The sequence below is a fragment of the Pan paniscus genome, chromosome 23 (assembly GCF_029289425.2).
Source record: "Pan paniscus chromosome 23, NHGRI_mPanPan1-v2.0_pri, whole genome shotgun sequence".
Classification (NCBI taxonomy): domain Eukaryota; kingdom Metazoa; phylum Chordata; class Mammalia; order Primates; family Hominidae; genus Pan; species Pan paniscus.
Genome location: NC_085927.1, coordinates 60,707,963 through 60,722,531, shown reverse-complemented (window position 1 = coordinate 60,722,531; position 14,569 = coordinate 60,707,963). Strand labels below are relative to the sequence as shown.

Genomic DNA, 14,569 nt, shown 5'->3' with positions numbered 1-14,569 from the left:
CGCGCCGGCGGAGGCGCAGAGAGGCGCGGCGCGCCGGCGGAGGCGCAGAGAGGCGCGGCGCGCCGGCGGAGGCGCAGAGAGGCGCGGCGCGCCGGCGGAGGCGCAGAGAGGCGCGGCGCGCCGGCGGAGGCGCAGAGAGGCGCGGCGCGCCGGCGGAGGCGCAGAGAGGCGCGGCGCGCCGGCGGAGGCGCAGAGAGGCGCGGCGCGCCGGCGGAGGCGCAGAGAGGCGCGGCGCGCCGGCGGAGGCGCAGAGAGGCGCGGCGCGCCGGCGGAGGCGCAGAGAGGCGCGGCGCGCCGGCGGAGGCGCAGAGAGGCGCGGCGCGCCGGCGGAGGCGCAGAGAGGCGCGGCGCGCCGGCGGAGGCGCAGAGAGGCGCGGCGCGCCGGCGGAGGCGCAGCGCTGTTGGGGAGACGCGTCGCAGGGCATAGACGCACGCCGGCGCGTCCCCGGAGGGGAGGGGTCGCTGGGCGGGCGTGGTGAGGCGCAGCGCAGGCGCAGAGACGCACGTCGCTGGGCTGAGGGTGGCGGGGCGTGTTGCAGGCGCACAGTCGCACGCCGCCGGGCGGGGAGCGCGGGGGTGGGGCGGTGTAGCGCAGAGACACACGTCCCCGGCGGCGCGGCCGCAGAGACGGGTGGAACCTGAGTAATCTGAAAAGCCCGGTTCGAGCGCCCCCTGCTTGCAGCCGGGCACAACAGGACCCGTTTGCCCACGGTGCTGTGCCATTGCGCCCCCTGCTGGCGACTAGGGCAACTGCAGGGCCCTCTTGCTTACAGTGGTGTCCAGCGCCCCCTGCTGGCGCCAGGGCACGCCAGGGCTCTCTTGCTCGCAGTATAGTTGTGGCACGCCACCTGCTGGCAGCTAGGGACATTGCAGGGCCCTCTTGCTCACACGGTAGTGGCAGCACACCCGCCTGCTGCCAGCTGGGGACACTGCCGGGCCCTCTCGCTCCAAGTGTAGTGGCGGCTGGCTCCCCTGCTGGCAGCCAGTGACACTGCCAGGCCCTCTTGCTGGCATTGTCGTGGCTGCAAGCCACCTGCAGGCAGATGGGGACTAGGCAGGGCCCTCTTGCTCCCGGTGTGATGGCTGGCGTCCCCTACTGGCCGCCTCCTGCACCACTTAAAGTCAGAGCGCCAGTTATTAATCCCCATCAGTTCTGTAAATTAAAACTGAAAAGGAGCTATTACTGGGAAGAGCTGATGTCCCAGTTAACTTGGAAGAAAGATTTTCACCAAGAGGCAGTGCAAAGATGGAAGACAACTTCATTCAAAAGAAATACAGTGTAAAGAGCTTATTGTAGAAAAATAGGGAGGAGTGGGCTGATAGTGCATGAAAACACCCTAAGAGTCCTGTGCAGGGAATTTTATTTTGGACTTCACATTCCTGCCTCTGTCTCAAGTCTCCGCCTGTTTTCTTTGGTTTTCCTGCTACTGCCTTAGGTCCCCGACTTGCCCCACTTAGGCTTGTGGGACCTCCTCACTGTTGATTGAGGTACATGTGTGGTGATCAATCCGAATCCACTCTGGCACCAGCCTCCTTCCCGCCATCCCAGGCAGGCTGACAGCGGTCACGTTTGTATCTACTGCAGCTTCCTCTTTTGAATGTCTTTCTCTGCCCTAATCTGTACTTATGGTGCCAGGTTTCTCTTAAGAATGTCCCCTTTGTCCTTCTTATCAGCATGTAGCTAGCAATATTCTGACATTTTTATTGCAGAGTGAATGATGATTGGGGCATCTTAAGAGAAGTTCTAGGGTGTTTCTGCCTAGGTACCTCTTCTCCCTCCTAACCACAATTGACAAGTGCCCATCCACTCCAGCACTGGAGATGCTACTAATATGTGCATTTTTGGGGGTCCCTCCAGGTGAGCCTTCACAGACTTCCCCTTTTCCAGGAGCTGCCCCTCCTGTTCATGTCTAGCTAGCTATCTACTCTAACAGAGCCCACTATCCTGTGTCTTTCCCAAAAATAGTGAGGGAATGATTAATTGGAAACCATAAGAAATGATATGCATGTAGATGAAAACTTTACAACTTACACAAATAATCACTCAAAATCATCCTTACACTAAAAATGCAAAACTATACAATTTCTAGAAGAAACTATAGAGGAAAAGCTATGTGCCTTTGCGTTTGGTAATGAATTTTAACAAATGACACAGAAGGTTGATATACACAGAAGAAACGACAATGTGGATTTCTTAATATTTACAGTTTACACTATGGAAGAGACCTTGTTAAGAGAACAAAAAGACAAGCCACATATTGAAGAAAATATTTGCAAAATACAGATCTGAGAATTTGTATTCAAAATATATAAAAAATTGTTAAAACTAAACAATAAGTTAAACAGCCCAATTAAAAATGCACACAGATCTGAACAGACACCTCACCAAAGAAGATCTACAGATGGCAAGTACACTTACAAAAAGATGCTCAACATACTAGAGAACTGAAAACCACAAAAAGATAGCACAGCTGGTCTATATCTCTTAGAACTGCTAAGCTCTTTAACAAATGATAAATTGCTGGAGGAAAAACAAGAACTCTTTTCATTGCCGGTGGAACACAGTGTATAAGACCAAAATATGCCACCCCAAAATATAATGGTAGGAAACCAAAATATGCAACCCCAAAATATGTCCCTTTGGCTTAAGAATTATTCCAAGCTAATTATTTTGAAAAAAAAATGCCAACAAAGGAAGTTGTGAAAACAGAGTAGAAGTTACTTGTGTAAGGAAAATTTACATCTATAAAGGAAATCACCATTTAAAAGCTACCTCTCTCGACACCAAGAAGAGAAGGATAACTAAATCACTGAAGAGTCTTATCAATGGAGAATGCATGGACTTAAGTCTGTATAACGAACCTTACCCTTGTCTAAGGTGCTTTTGCTGGTTAACTCCCCACTACTGCACCTCAAATCTTCTTTCTCTAAGTTGAAGATACTATTTATGCTTGAACTGAAAGCCACCTGTTGGAGATTTACTCATTTTTCCTTGAGTATCTCCCATGTAAGCATAAGATATACATGTTTTTCAACTTTTCTGTTTTTCTCATTTTAATCTGTCAGTTTTTACAGAGCATCCCATCTAAGAATTCCGAAAACAGAAAATTATTTTTCCTCCCCTATTACAAGTTGGGCATTTTTTTCCAAAGCTAAACAAGTCTCTCCTTACAATCCAAAAATAACATTCCTAAGTATTTTGACAACTACTTTGATGTTATTTCCCATCAAAAGCTACCATGCAGTTATTTACAGAAGCCCTATTCATAATGAACAAAGGAAAAAAAAGGAATCAGAAAGTCTTACAATAGATGACTGTGTGGGAATCCACTCAGACATCAAAAGATGTTATAAAGATTATTTAAATGAAAACATTTGCGATACTGAAGATGAAGAAATCTTACCAGAACTTACTTTATCCAATTAAAGCAGAGCTCCCAGAAAAATACGGCTGCCATTAACCCCATCCAAGGAGTTTCTTGCAAATTCAGCTGCCATGAAGACAGCGTACTCTTTTGCATTAGCATTGATAAATGAAAATTAAATTCTAAGCTCCCAACTGACTGAACAGACCCACTCTTGGCTGAGGGGACCCCAGAGTAACTTTCAAAACTGAGTTCTCAGCTTTGCTAGGATGGGATGATGGGGTTAAGATACACAACGTTATACCCCCTCCTTTGCTAACCATGATGAGGCTTTCTTCCCTAAGGATTTAACAGAAACCAGCCCTTTCAAAGCCTCCACCACTGATAACAACCTCTCCTTTCTTGCCTGATAAGAGACCACCCACGACGCAGAGATTCTGGCCAGCGTACAGAGGATGCACAGAGCGAGTTTTCATGTCCTCTGCTTCACCTTTTAATGTCAGAGGGCTGAAAACTCCACCCTGGGATCATGCTAACACTGCCATTTTTTGTACATGGGACCCATGAAGAAGCAAGAAACTCAATTCTGCGTGCATGCATTTCTCCTTCCATAAATATTCATGACTCCTCCTAGAGCTTATTAAATAAATGTATTTGGCCATTCCACTTAGCATAAATTGCTATTTCCTTTACCTCCTCCTTGAAGCGTCTGTTTCTGGCTTCTGGCTGGAGGCTATGCTTCCCAGCCTGTCAGAAGGACAACCCTGCAGGCTACAACCCTTTATAGGAAATAAATCTCTCACTGGGTAGGTGGCTCATGCCTGTAATCCCAGCACTTTGGGAGGCCGAGGTGGGTGGATCACCTGAGGTCAGGAGTTTCAGACCAGCCCGGCCAACATGATGAAACCCTGTCTCTACTAAAACTGCAAAAAATTAGCCAGGTATGGTGGTGGGCATCTGTAATCCCAGCTAATCAGGAGGCTGAGGCAGGAGAATCGCTTGAACCCAGGAGGTGGAGGTTGCAGTGAGCGAAGATCATGCCATTGCACTCCAGCCTGGGCAACAATAGTGAAACTCTGTCTCAAAAAAAAGAAAAAACATAAAAATGAACAAATGTCTCCTTTCCAAATTTATGAACCTCATCATTCTTCCATTGACAGAATTAAAAGGTTCAAAAAGACCTTTCCATACTCTCCCACAGAAGCCCTAGAAATTGTCATTTTGTTCATCATTCTGGATGCCTGAGAACTTGTAATCCAATGAGTAGAAATGTTGGTACCCCATTTATGGCTGTCAATCTGCCAGTTCTCAGGAGTTTGTAAAAGCCTAAATCTGAAAGGATCTCATCCCATTAGGACCCTTGTCTCCTTTTCTGTTGCCTTTGCCCACTGGCTCTGGCAACAGGGGTCTTTCTTTCTCCTTGGCTATCTTTGGATATGGGGGCTCTGTCTTCTGTGCCACCTTAGGAAATGCCTTTTGCAGGCATGGCTAAGTCATTAAAAAGCCTTCAGTTTCAGTAACATTTTGAGTGAGTACTCTCTGAAGCTGGGTTGGAATCTCAGGCTTCTTTGTCTGGAAGGTAACTCTTGGGCTACAAGTTTCTTATCCTAGCTTTGGTTTTGAGGCCTCTCTGTTCTCCTCTTGGGTTGGAAGTTATTCCTGGCTTTTGTTTCAAGGTGTCTCTGTGATCTTGATCTTGCTGCTTTCATGGGAACTTCTCAGTTGACTAAATTCTCCCTTCTCAAACCTCTGCTGACTATGTGTTCCACCAATATGGAACTAATTCTACTTCTTTTCCTGTTTGCATAACTTTACTAAGAATTATTTACAACTTTAATGGCTCCTTTGAGAAAATTTTTCTCTTCCAAATTGCCTCCTTTTAGACCTTTCCTTTCCCAGTTGAGTCTCTCAACTCCCTATAATCACTGAAACTTTAGGCACCCCACTCCATGCCTTGGAGGCTCTCAATGTGCTCAAGAATCTGCAAAAGCAAACACCTGGGGCTGAAAACTAAAATAGAAAAAAAATTATTTCTCAGCCTCCAGAAGATTGTATGTCAAAAAAAAAAAGAAAATCTTTAAAATCTCCAAAAATATTGGTGAGAAAAAAGCCTTAGCCCTCATATGAAGAAGAAAAAACTTGTTCCATTTTCCAGATACATAGTTATAATACAAATATAAAATGGGGCAAAGACAAAAACCAAGTCTTCTATATAAACTAGTGAATTTTGTAGTTATTGTAATCACATTAGTCAGGGGTCTCCAGAAAGGCAGAATCAATAGGATATATGTAGATAGATGAGAGAAGATTCATTAGGGGAACTGGTTCACATAATTATGGAGGCTGAGAAGTTCCACAATAGCCTGTCTCCAAGTTGGAGAACCAGGAAAGCTGGTAGCATGGCTCATTCCAGACACAAAGGACTCAGAATCAGGGAAGCCAATGGTGTAACTCTGATTGTGAGGCCAAAGGTCTGAGACCCTGAAGTTCTGATGTCAAGGGCAGGAGAAGAAGGATGTTTCCATTTCAGAAGGAGATAATTCACCTTTCCTCTTCCTTGTTGTTCTATCTGGGCTCTCAACCAATTGGATGGTGCCTGTATTCATCCATTTTTATACAGCTATGAAGAAATACCCGAGTCTGAGCAATTTATAAAGAACAAAGGGGTTTAATGGGCTGACAGTTCCACATGGCTGCAGGGGCCTCACAATCATGGCAGAAGGGGAAGCAAAGCCATCCTTCTTCACATGGCAGCAACAAGAAGTGCTGAGCCAAAGGGGAAAAGCCCCTTATAAAACCATCAGATCATGAGAACTCACTCACTGTCATGAGAACAGCATGGCAGTAACCACCACCATGATTCAGTCACCTCCCACTGGGTCCCTCCCACGACATGTAGGTATTACAGGAACTGCAATTCAAGATGAGATCTGGGTGGGGACACAGCCAAACCATATCAGTGCCCATCCACATTGGGTCATGGTTATCTCAGTGTCTTCCAGAAACACCCTCACAGATATGCCCAGAAATCGTGTTTGACCAGCTGTGTGTGTCTCTCAATCCAGTCAAGTAGATGTCTACAATTAACCATCAGAATATTTATGCCTGATTCATGGCTGAAATCGTGTTTGACCAGCTATGTGTGTCCCTTAATCCAGTCAGGTAGATGTCTACAATTAACCATCAGAATATTTTTGCCTGATTCATGGCTGAAATCGTGTTTCACCAGCTATGTGTGTCTCTTAATCCAGTCAAGTAGATGTCTACAATTAACCATCAGAATATTTATGCCTGATTCATGGCTGAAATCGTGTTTAACCAGCTATGTGTGTCTCTCAATCCGATCAAGTAGATGTCTAAACTTAACCATCAGAATATTTATGCCTGATTCATGGCTGAAATTGTGTTTGACCAGCTATGTGTGTCTCTTAATCCAGTCAAGTAGATGTCTACAATTAACCGTCAGAATACTTATGCCTGATTCATGGCTGAAATTGTGTTTGACCAGCTGTGTGTGTCCCTTAATCCAGTCAAGTAGATGTCTAAAATTAACCGTCAGAACATTTATGCCTGATTCATGGCTGAAATTGTGTTTGACCAGCCATGTGTGTCTCTCAATCTAATCAAGTAGATGTCTAAACTTAACCATCAGAATATGTATGCCTGATTCATGGCTGAAATCATGTTTGACCAGCTATGTGTGTCTCTCAATACAACCAAGTAGATGCCTAAAGTTAACCATCAGAATATGTATGCCTGATTCATGGCTGAAATCGTGTTTGACCACCTATGTGTGTCTCTTAATCCAGTCAGGTAGATGTCTAAAATTAACCATCAGAATATTTATGCCTGATTCATGGCTGAAATTGTGTTTGACCAGCTATGTGTGTCTCTTAATCCACTCAAGTGGATGTCTACAATTAACCATCAGAATATTTATGCCTGACTCATGGCTGAAATCGTGTTTGACCAGCTATGTGTGCCTCTCAATCCGATCAAGTAGATGTCTACAATTAACCATCAGAATATTTATGCCGATTCATGGCTGAAACTGTGTTTTACCAGCTATGTGTGTATCTTAATCCAGTCAAGTAGATGTCTACAATTAACCATCAGAATATTTATGCCTGATTCATGGCTGAAATCGTGTTTCACCAGCTATGTGTGTCTCTCAATCAGATCAAGTAGATGTCTAAAATTAACCATCAGAATATTTATGCCTGATTCATGGCTGAAATTTCAGGATGAAAGCTATGAAATCTCTATTTGTGTTTGTATATCTATTAATGTATGTTATGTATATGTGATATTTTCTTAACTCCAGAGAGCATTGCAAAATTCATTTATAAAATCCTCTAAAAGTGCTCTATTCTAACTTGGCTTGGAAAAAAACGAGCATTTATAAATAAATATTCACCAAACTCCTAGAAAAATAGGAACTGATCAAATGTCTCTTAAGTTAACATGATTTGGATAAAACTTAGTTAAATAAGATTAATATAATATTTTTGGTGTAATAAAACAACTATATCTTCAAAATTATCATTATTGAATATAGAACAAGCATAAATTCCTATTCTGCTTGAGTTCTAGTCAAATAAGCTAATATTATACTTACTAGAAACGTAAAATCTTAAAGCTTATAGATTTGATTCTAATTAAGTTGTCATTCTTATGAAAAACATTATTTTTTTATGGTGAAAAGATACACATATATTTAGAGTTAGCCAGCTGGACTCAGTTTAGATGATCCCAATTTTGTTACAACATCCAAAGCATCATAATCAGGAGCGAGTCGAACATATGCCTTCTTCTCTTTATCAGGACAAATCAGGGTGGTGACCTTGGCCACATCACTGTCATAGTGCTTCTTCACAGCCTGTCTGATCTGCTGCTTGTTGGCTTTAACATCCACAATGAACACAAGCGTGTTGTTTTCTTCTATCTTCTTCACGACCGACTCAGTGGCCAGCGGAAACTTGATGATAGGATAGTGGCCAAGTTTGTTTCTCCTGGGGGTGCTCTTCCCAGGATATCTGGGCTGCCTCTGGAGTCGCGGTGTCTTGGGCCGCCTGAAGGTGAGTGACATGCGGATCTTCTTTTTTGCATGTGGCTGTGGACACCTTTCAACACTGCCTTCTTGGCCTTTAAAGCCTTCACTTTGGCTTCGGCTTTAGGAGGAGCAGGAGCTTCCTTCGCTTTCGGTGCCATCTTGTGAAAAGCAAAAAACATTATTTCAAAAATAATTTTTTTACAGTAAATCTGCCTAAGAATAGTTTCCAAAGTACTTTTGGTAATTTTTAACCTTAAAGTTAAGCTAAGTAAAAGATTTGCATTAAATATCTAGACCATTTATAAATAAGATACAATACTGAAACATTAATTACTGAACATAAATAATTCAAGTTTATATACTTTTGGCTTCCTATTTTTACAGAGAGACTAAAGATATTTTGGCCCGTTAATAAACATGTTTTTTTCTGCCACACTGAGGAATTGTATTATGAGGAAACACATCCCTCTAGATGTTGGGAGATGGTATATTCATACATTTTCTAACCTACTATAGAATGCTAATATATGACAGTTTATAACTGTCTACTTCCTAGTTTTCTCTGGAAAATAAAAGATTACTAAGTATTAAAATTATAATCAATACATGTAAATAAAACTACTAGAAATAATAGAATAACTAGAAACAACTCTATGCAAAGCATGCAAGAAAAGTAGGGCATGTTTCACAACTAAAGTAGGTTGTATTTTTTTATAAGGAAAACCATACAGAAGATACAAATAAAAAGAGATACCTAACCTTCCCTGTGTTATATTTGTATGGGTAAAATGTTATGTTTTCAGAAATTATATAAAATTCCTGGAAGTTTGTCAATGTCCTCCTTATCCATGCTATGTGCCACTATAGAGTAATGAGTCATAATTCCAATTATTATTTTAAATGTTGTGCCAGGCGCAGTGGCTCATGCCTGTAATCCCAGCACTTTAGGAGGCTGAGGCGGGTGGATCACAAGGTCAGGAGATCCAGACCATCCTGGCTAACCCGGTGAATCTCCGTCTCTATTAAAAATACAAAAAATTAGCCGGGTGTGATGGCAGGCACCTGTAGTCCCAGCTACTTGGGAGGCTGAGGCAGGAGAATGGCGTGAACCCGGGAGACAGAGCTTGCAGTGAGCCGAGATCGCGCCACTGCACTCCAGCCTGGGCGACAGAGCAAGACTCTGTCTCTAAATAAATAAATAAATAAATGTTGTCTACCACAGAAAAAATCGAATATCCTTGTCAGTTGTGGTATAATGAACTCTCATCAGATCTTTCATCACAGCCATTTCATACTTTTTGTCATTTAGATATTATTTCCCCCTGATACTTTCCTGAAAGCTCCTGCAATCAGCTACAGGTCAGAATGTTTGTCTCCAAGACAGGACTCCCTCTGAGACTCACAGAAAAGACTATGACAGGTACTCTGGTTATAGGCTTCTGATGATATTGCTTAAATAACTTTAAGACCATACATTTGACTCAGTGAACGTCTCCAGAAGTCTGGTTGGGAAATTGATGGGTTCATGACACTGCTAACTCAAGATCCACAAGACTGGAATTGATTACATGGCACTGAATGAACTGATGAAAATTGATTATAATTGTATAGCTTTTTGGAGCATTGCTGGCTCTTTAATATTCTAGTTTCTGGATTTAAGAAATCTCTTTCTCTTACTCTAACTGTAACTTACAACAATTTAGTAGATTATACTTTTGTAAACAGAAATGAAGCATTTATCTTTTTTTCCTTGCCTGATTTTTCCAGAATTTTGAAATCCTTACTGAATACTCTTATTTCCATGATGATATAGTTGTTAGCAAAAGTCCAATAAGAATCTATTCACCTTATAACAGGACATAATTGGAAATTTTGGTTATATTATCAAGGTTTTCACAGGAATATCATATTTCAGAAGTGTACCTAAGATCAGTTATGACCAGCAATTTTAAGGAAGTAAGGTTGACTTTCATGGAGACAATGCTTACAAAGCACTGTGGAAAACTTTGAGGAAAGTTCTTCTTCAAAGATTATAAAGTCACAACTATCCACTATTTTTATATGTGTGTGTGTGTGTGTGTGTGTGTGTGTGTGTGTGTGTTCCAAATCAGTTGTCCTAGCTTGCTCCAGCATGCCTGGACAGAACTAGACAAGCCCCAGCCCATAGTGCATGCCATTCCTTATTTGGAGATGCTTCCTTAACTATCCCTGGGCAACTTCCTTTTCTTTCTTTGTTCTATTCCCCTTACCTAATTAAGAAAGTGTTAAACTAATAGCCAATCGGGTAAAGTGTAAAATGTGAGGTCCTATTTCAGCCAATGTAAACTGGACACAGCACTAGGGTAGACATGTCAGGTTATAAGTAACTCTGTCTCCTTTGTTTGGTGTGCTCTTGTAGCTGGACAGCTATTGAGTAGCACCCTTTGTGCAGAAAAGTAAAGCTCGCCTTGCTAAGAGATCATTTGTTCCCATGTTAGTTCTTTTTTTTGGGGGGGAACATAAAAAACTTCATTCCCAACAGCACTCTGAGAAAAGCCAGCCTGATACCTAGATTACAGGGTTCACAGCCTTATAAGTTAGTAAGGAAGGTCATTTCCTGGTAGGCCCAGGAATTTAGGGATATTTTGGGGCCTCAAGAAGAGAGGAATTCACACAAAGCTATAAGGACTGCAGCTGAAATTTGATAGTATGTTCTTGGCTTGGCTTTTAGCCTGAATAAGGCCTTTAAAAGTCAAATCTGAGATTCTGTATGAAAACTTCCAGCAAAGAAACCTGAAAGCACCTACGTGGTCATCTCCTGTTCTTGCTGCACTTACGTAAATAATCAAGCAAAATCTAACAAAACTAGACTTATTTTTAAAACAAGAATAGTCTTACTTTGATTATGATCAAAAATGATGGTTACTACAGAGAGAAATTTTATCTTTCAATGGAAAAGTATAACATGGCCGGGCATGGTGGCACATGCCTATAATTACAGCACTTTGGAAGGCCAGGAGTTCAACATCAGCCTGGGCAACATGGTGAAACCCCATCTCTACCAAAAATACAAAAATTAGATGGGCATGACAGCATGTGCCTGTAGTCCCAGGTAATCAGGAGGCTGAGGAGGGAGGATCGTTTGCACCCAGGAGGTAGAGGTTGCAGTGAGCTGAGATTGCACCTTTGCACTCCAGCCTGGGCGACAGAGCCAGACCCTGTCTCAAAAAAAATTTTTTTAAAGGAAAACTATAGCCATTGTGGGTTATCAGATTCTAGTCTTGTTTCTTGTTTCTGGGCTATTTTTACCTCTTTGTAAACTGGATCCTGCCATCTGATGAATTTTGTCCCACAATGATACCTGGGGAACAAGAAGCCAAGTATTGTCTCTCCTACTAATGTATCTATTGTCAGTTAATTTGAAGATCTCCAACCCTGGAACAAAGTTAGAAGAGGAAGGTTCTGCTCCCCAAAATGCATAACCAAATTGTGGTACATTCATGTAATGAAATACTATTTAGCCATAGAAAGGAACAAGCTATCAACTCACACAAAGACATGAGTGAATCTTGCATGCACATTGCTAAGTGGAAGAAGACAGTCTGAGGAGGATACACACAGTGTGACCTCATTTAATGAGACACTGGAGAAGGCAAACTACACAGATGGGAAGCCATTGGCTACATGGGGTGGGGGTTTGAAGCATTCCACATGATACTTTAACAGTGGGATATCTGCCACAATGCATTTGTCGAAATATGCAGAATTTTACAGCCAAATGGTTAAAGCAAACTCTATTCAAATTAAATCAAATTACTCAGGATGTGGAGTATCCCAGGACAGAATACATCATGTGAAAAAGAATTTATGCTACAAATTACTATGGTTTGGATGTGGTTTGTCCCCACAAAAACTCATGTTGACATTTGACTCCCACTGTGTCAGTGTGGGGCGGTGGGGCCTAGTGGACGGTGTTTGGGTCGTGGGGACGGATCCCTCATGAATAGATTAATGTCCTCCATGGGGGTGAGTGAGTTCTGTTCTCACAGGAATAGACAATTCCTGCAGGAGTAGGTAATTAAAAAGAGTCTGGCTTCCTTGGCTTTCCTCTTGCTTTCACTTCTGCTATGTGATCTCTGGTGCACCCCTTGCTCCCCTTCGACTTTCCACCATGAGGTGAAAAAGACTGAGGTCCTGCCAGATGCAACTGCCCAATCTCAGACATTCCAGCCACCAGTATTGTGAACCAAATGAACCTTTTTTACTTATAAATTACGCAGCCTCAGGTATTCTGTTACAGAAGCACAAAATGGACTAAGACACAAATGTAGGTAAAAACTCACTGAAGGTGTAGGGAAAATGGTGTTGACCTAAGTCACTTTGAAAATGAATAGAATCTGTAGCCTGAAGGCACATGAACTATACTTCATTATTGGATTCCATTTTATAAAGTTCTTTCCAACAGAAGCAATTGTGAACAATTGTAAAACCACAGTGTCTGTATCTGGAATAAAACAATGACTTACATAAGTCGCAGATGGTGGGAACCAGGTTTCTCACTGTTGAAGTGGGAGGTTACAAATTAGCAAGGCGAGAAGGCTAGAATGATTCATGTGATAGTAAATCAGAGGTGGAGACATCAACGTAAAGTTATGTTTATTTTAACATAGATACACACAGTTCTACATAGAAAACTTTACAATTAGGTGTGTATATGTAGGTTAGACACACACATATACTTCCTAGCATTGCCAATGAGGGAGAAGATACAATGTGCTCATTCAGCAGCCAGATGTAAGTTTTCCTACCATTCTGAAAGGAATCAGGCTCTTTGAAGAAATGTCTGATACTAGAACTGGGACAGTAAATATAGGAGCCAGGATAATCTGGAAGTATCAGAAAGTAAGTACTAAAAAAATTAAAACATATCAAAGAAAAATAAGAGCCAATAAAAACAGCTACTGGTGGCCAACACAGGAATGAATTTTGCAACATAATACTGTAGTGTTGAATAATAACTAAAGCTTAAAGTCATTATCTAGGTGTCTGTATTTGTATACCTAGGTGAATAAGCAAATGGAGTTGCACAGAAATCTCCTTTGCAAAAGAATTCCAAATAATTGATGTAGACACTCAGCCATCAAGAAGGTGGAGCCAACTCCTCACTCCATAAGGAGTGAGGCTCTGCATAGTGACTTGCTCCAAAAGAACACATGCAGTACGGACAAGGAGGAGAAATAACCTCACAGTGGAGAAACCTGACAAACATTAGCTCTGCCAAATGATCCAAGTGAACATCAAAGGTGACAGTTCACCTTGAGAACATGAAGAGACAATGGAGGACATTCTACAAAATGCCTGACCAATCCTCCTCAGTACTATGAAGGTCATCATGAGATGGAAAGCCTGACACACTGTCACAGCCAGGAAGAGCCCACGTGATGACTACATGTCATGCGGGATCCTGGATGGGATCCTGGGTCAGAGTAAGACAGAACTAAGGGAGTCCAAATGAAATATGAACTTTAGTTAATAATAGTCTATCAGTATTGGTTCATTAACTGTCACAAATTATGTAAGATATTAATAAGCCATGTGAGACACACTGATAGAAGATGTTAATAAGAGAGGAAACTAGGTTGCGGCTACAAGGGAAATCTCTGCTTTTTTTGACAATTTCTGTGTAAGTAAAAAAGATGATGTAAAATAAAACTTTATTTAAAACACTGTTTTTTTAACACTTCCTTAATTATTTATACCATGAATTACTAGTAATTGACACTGTTAACTAGTCCTGCTTTTTTAAATAAGAGTATTCATGACACAAAAAATTAAACAGTGCAGACTGATATATAAATCAAATGTTCTTTACATGTTTTCTGTTACAGTAGTAACACATATGTGTAAACTTAATTATCACACGTTTTTCTTGTGCTGTGGTTGTGTCCTGAGTTCATTCTCTAAAATGCTGTTCACCTTAGACCAGGAAAAATATTAACCATACAGACTCTGTTTCAATTCATAGCTAAATATTTTCAAAAGAGTGACTTTGTAAAAATATGTTCCAATGGCAAATTGATTCATTGTGATGGGATCACTTATTCCAAAGACTTCCTGTCTTTATTTTGTTGCCATGCCTACCTTTTAGCCATAATACAACAGAATCAAACAT

At 41.8% G+C, this 14,569-nt stretch overlaps 1 pseudogene; it reads right to left on the bottom strand.

Annotated features, from left to right (window-relative positions):
• Positions 1-6,013: 6,013 nt before the first annotated feature.
• The window catches only part of LOC129395185 (large ribosomal subunit protein uL23-like), a 45,401-nt pseudogene continuing 36,845 nt past the window's right edge, over positions 6,014-14,569 (bottom strand).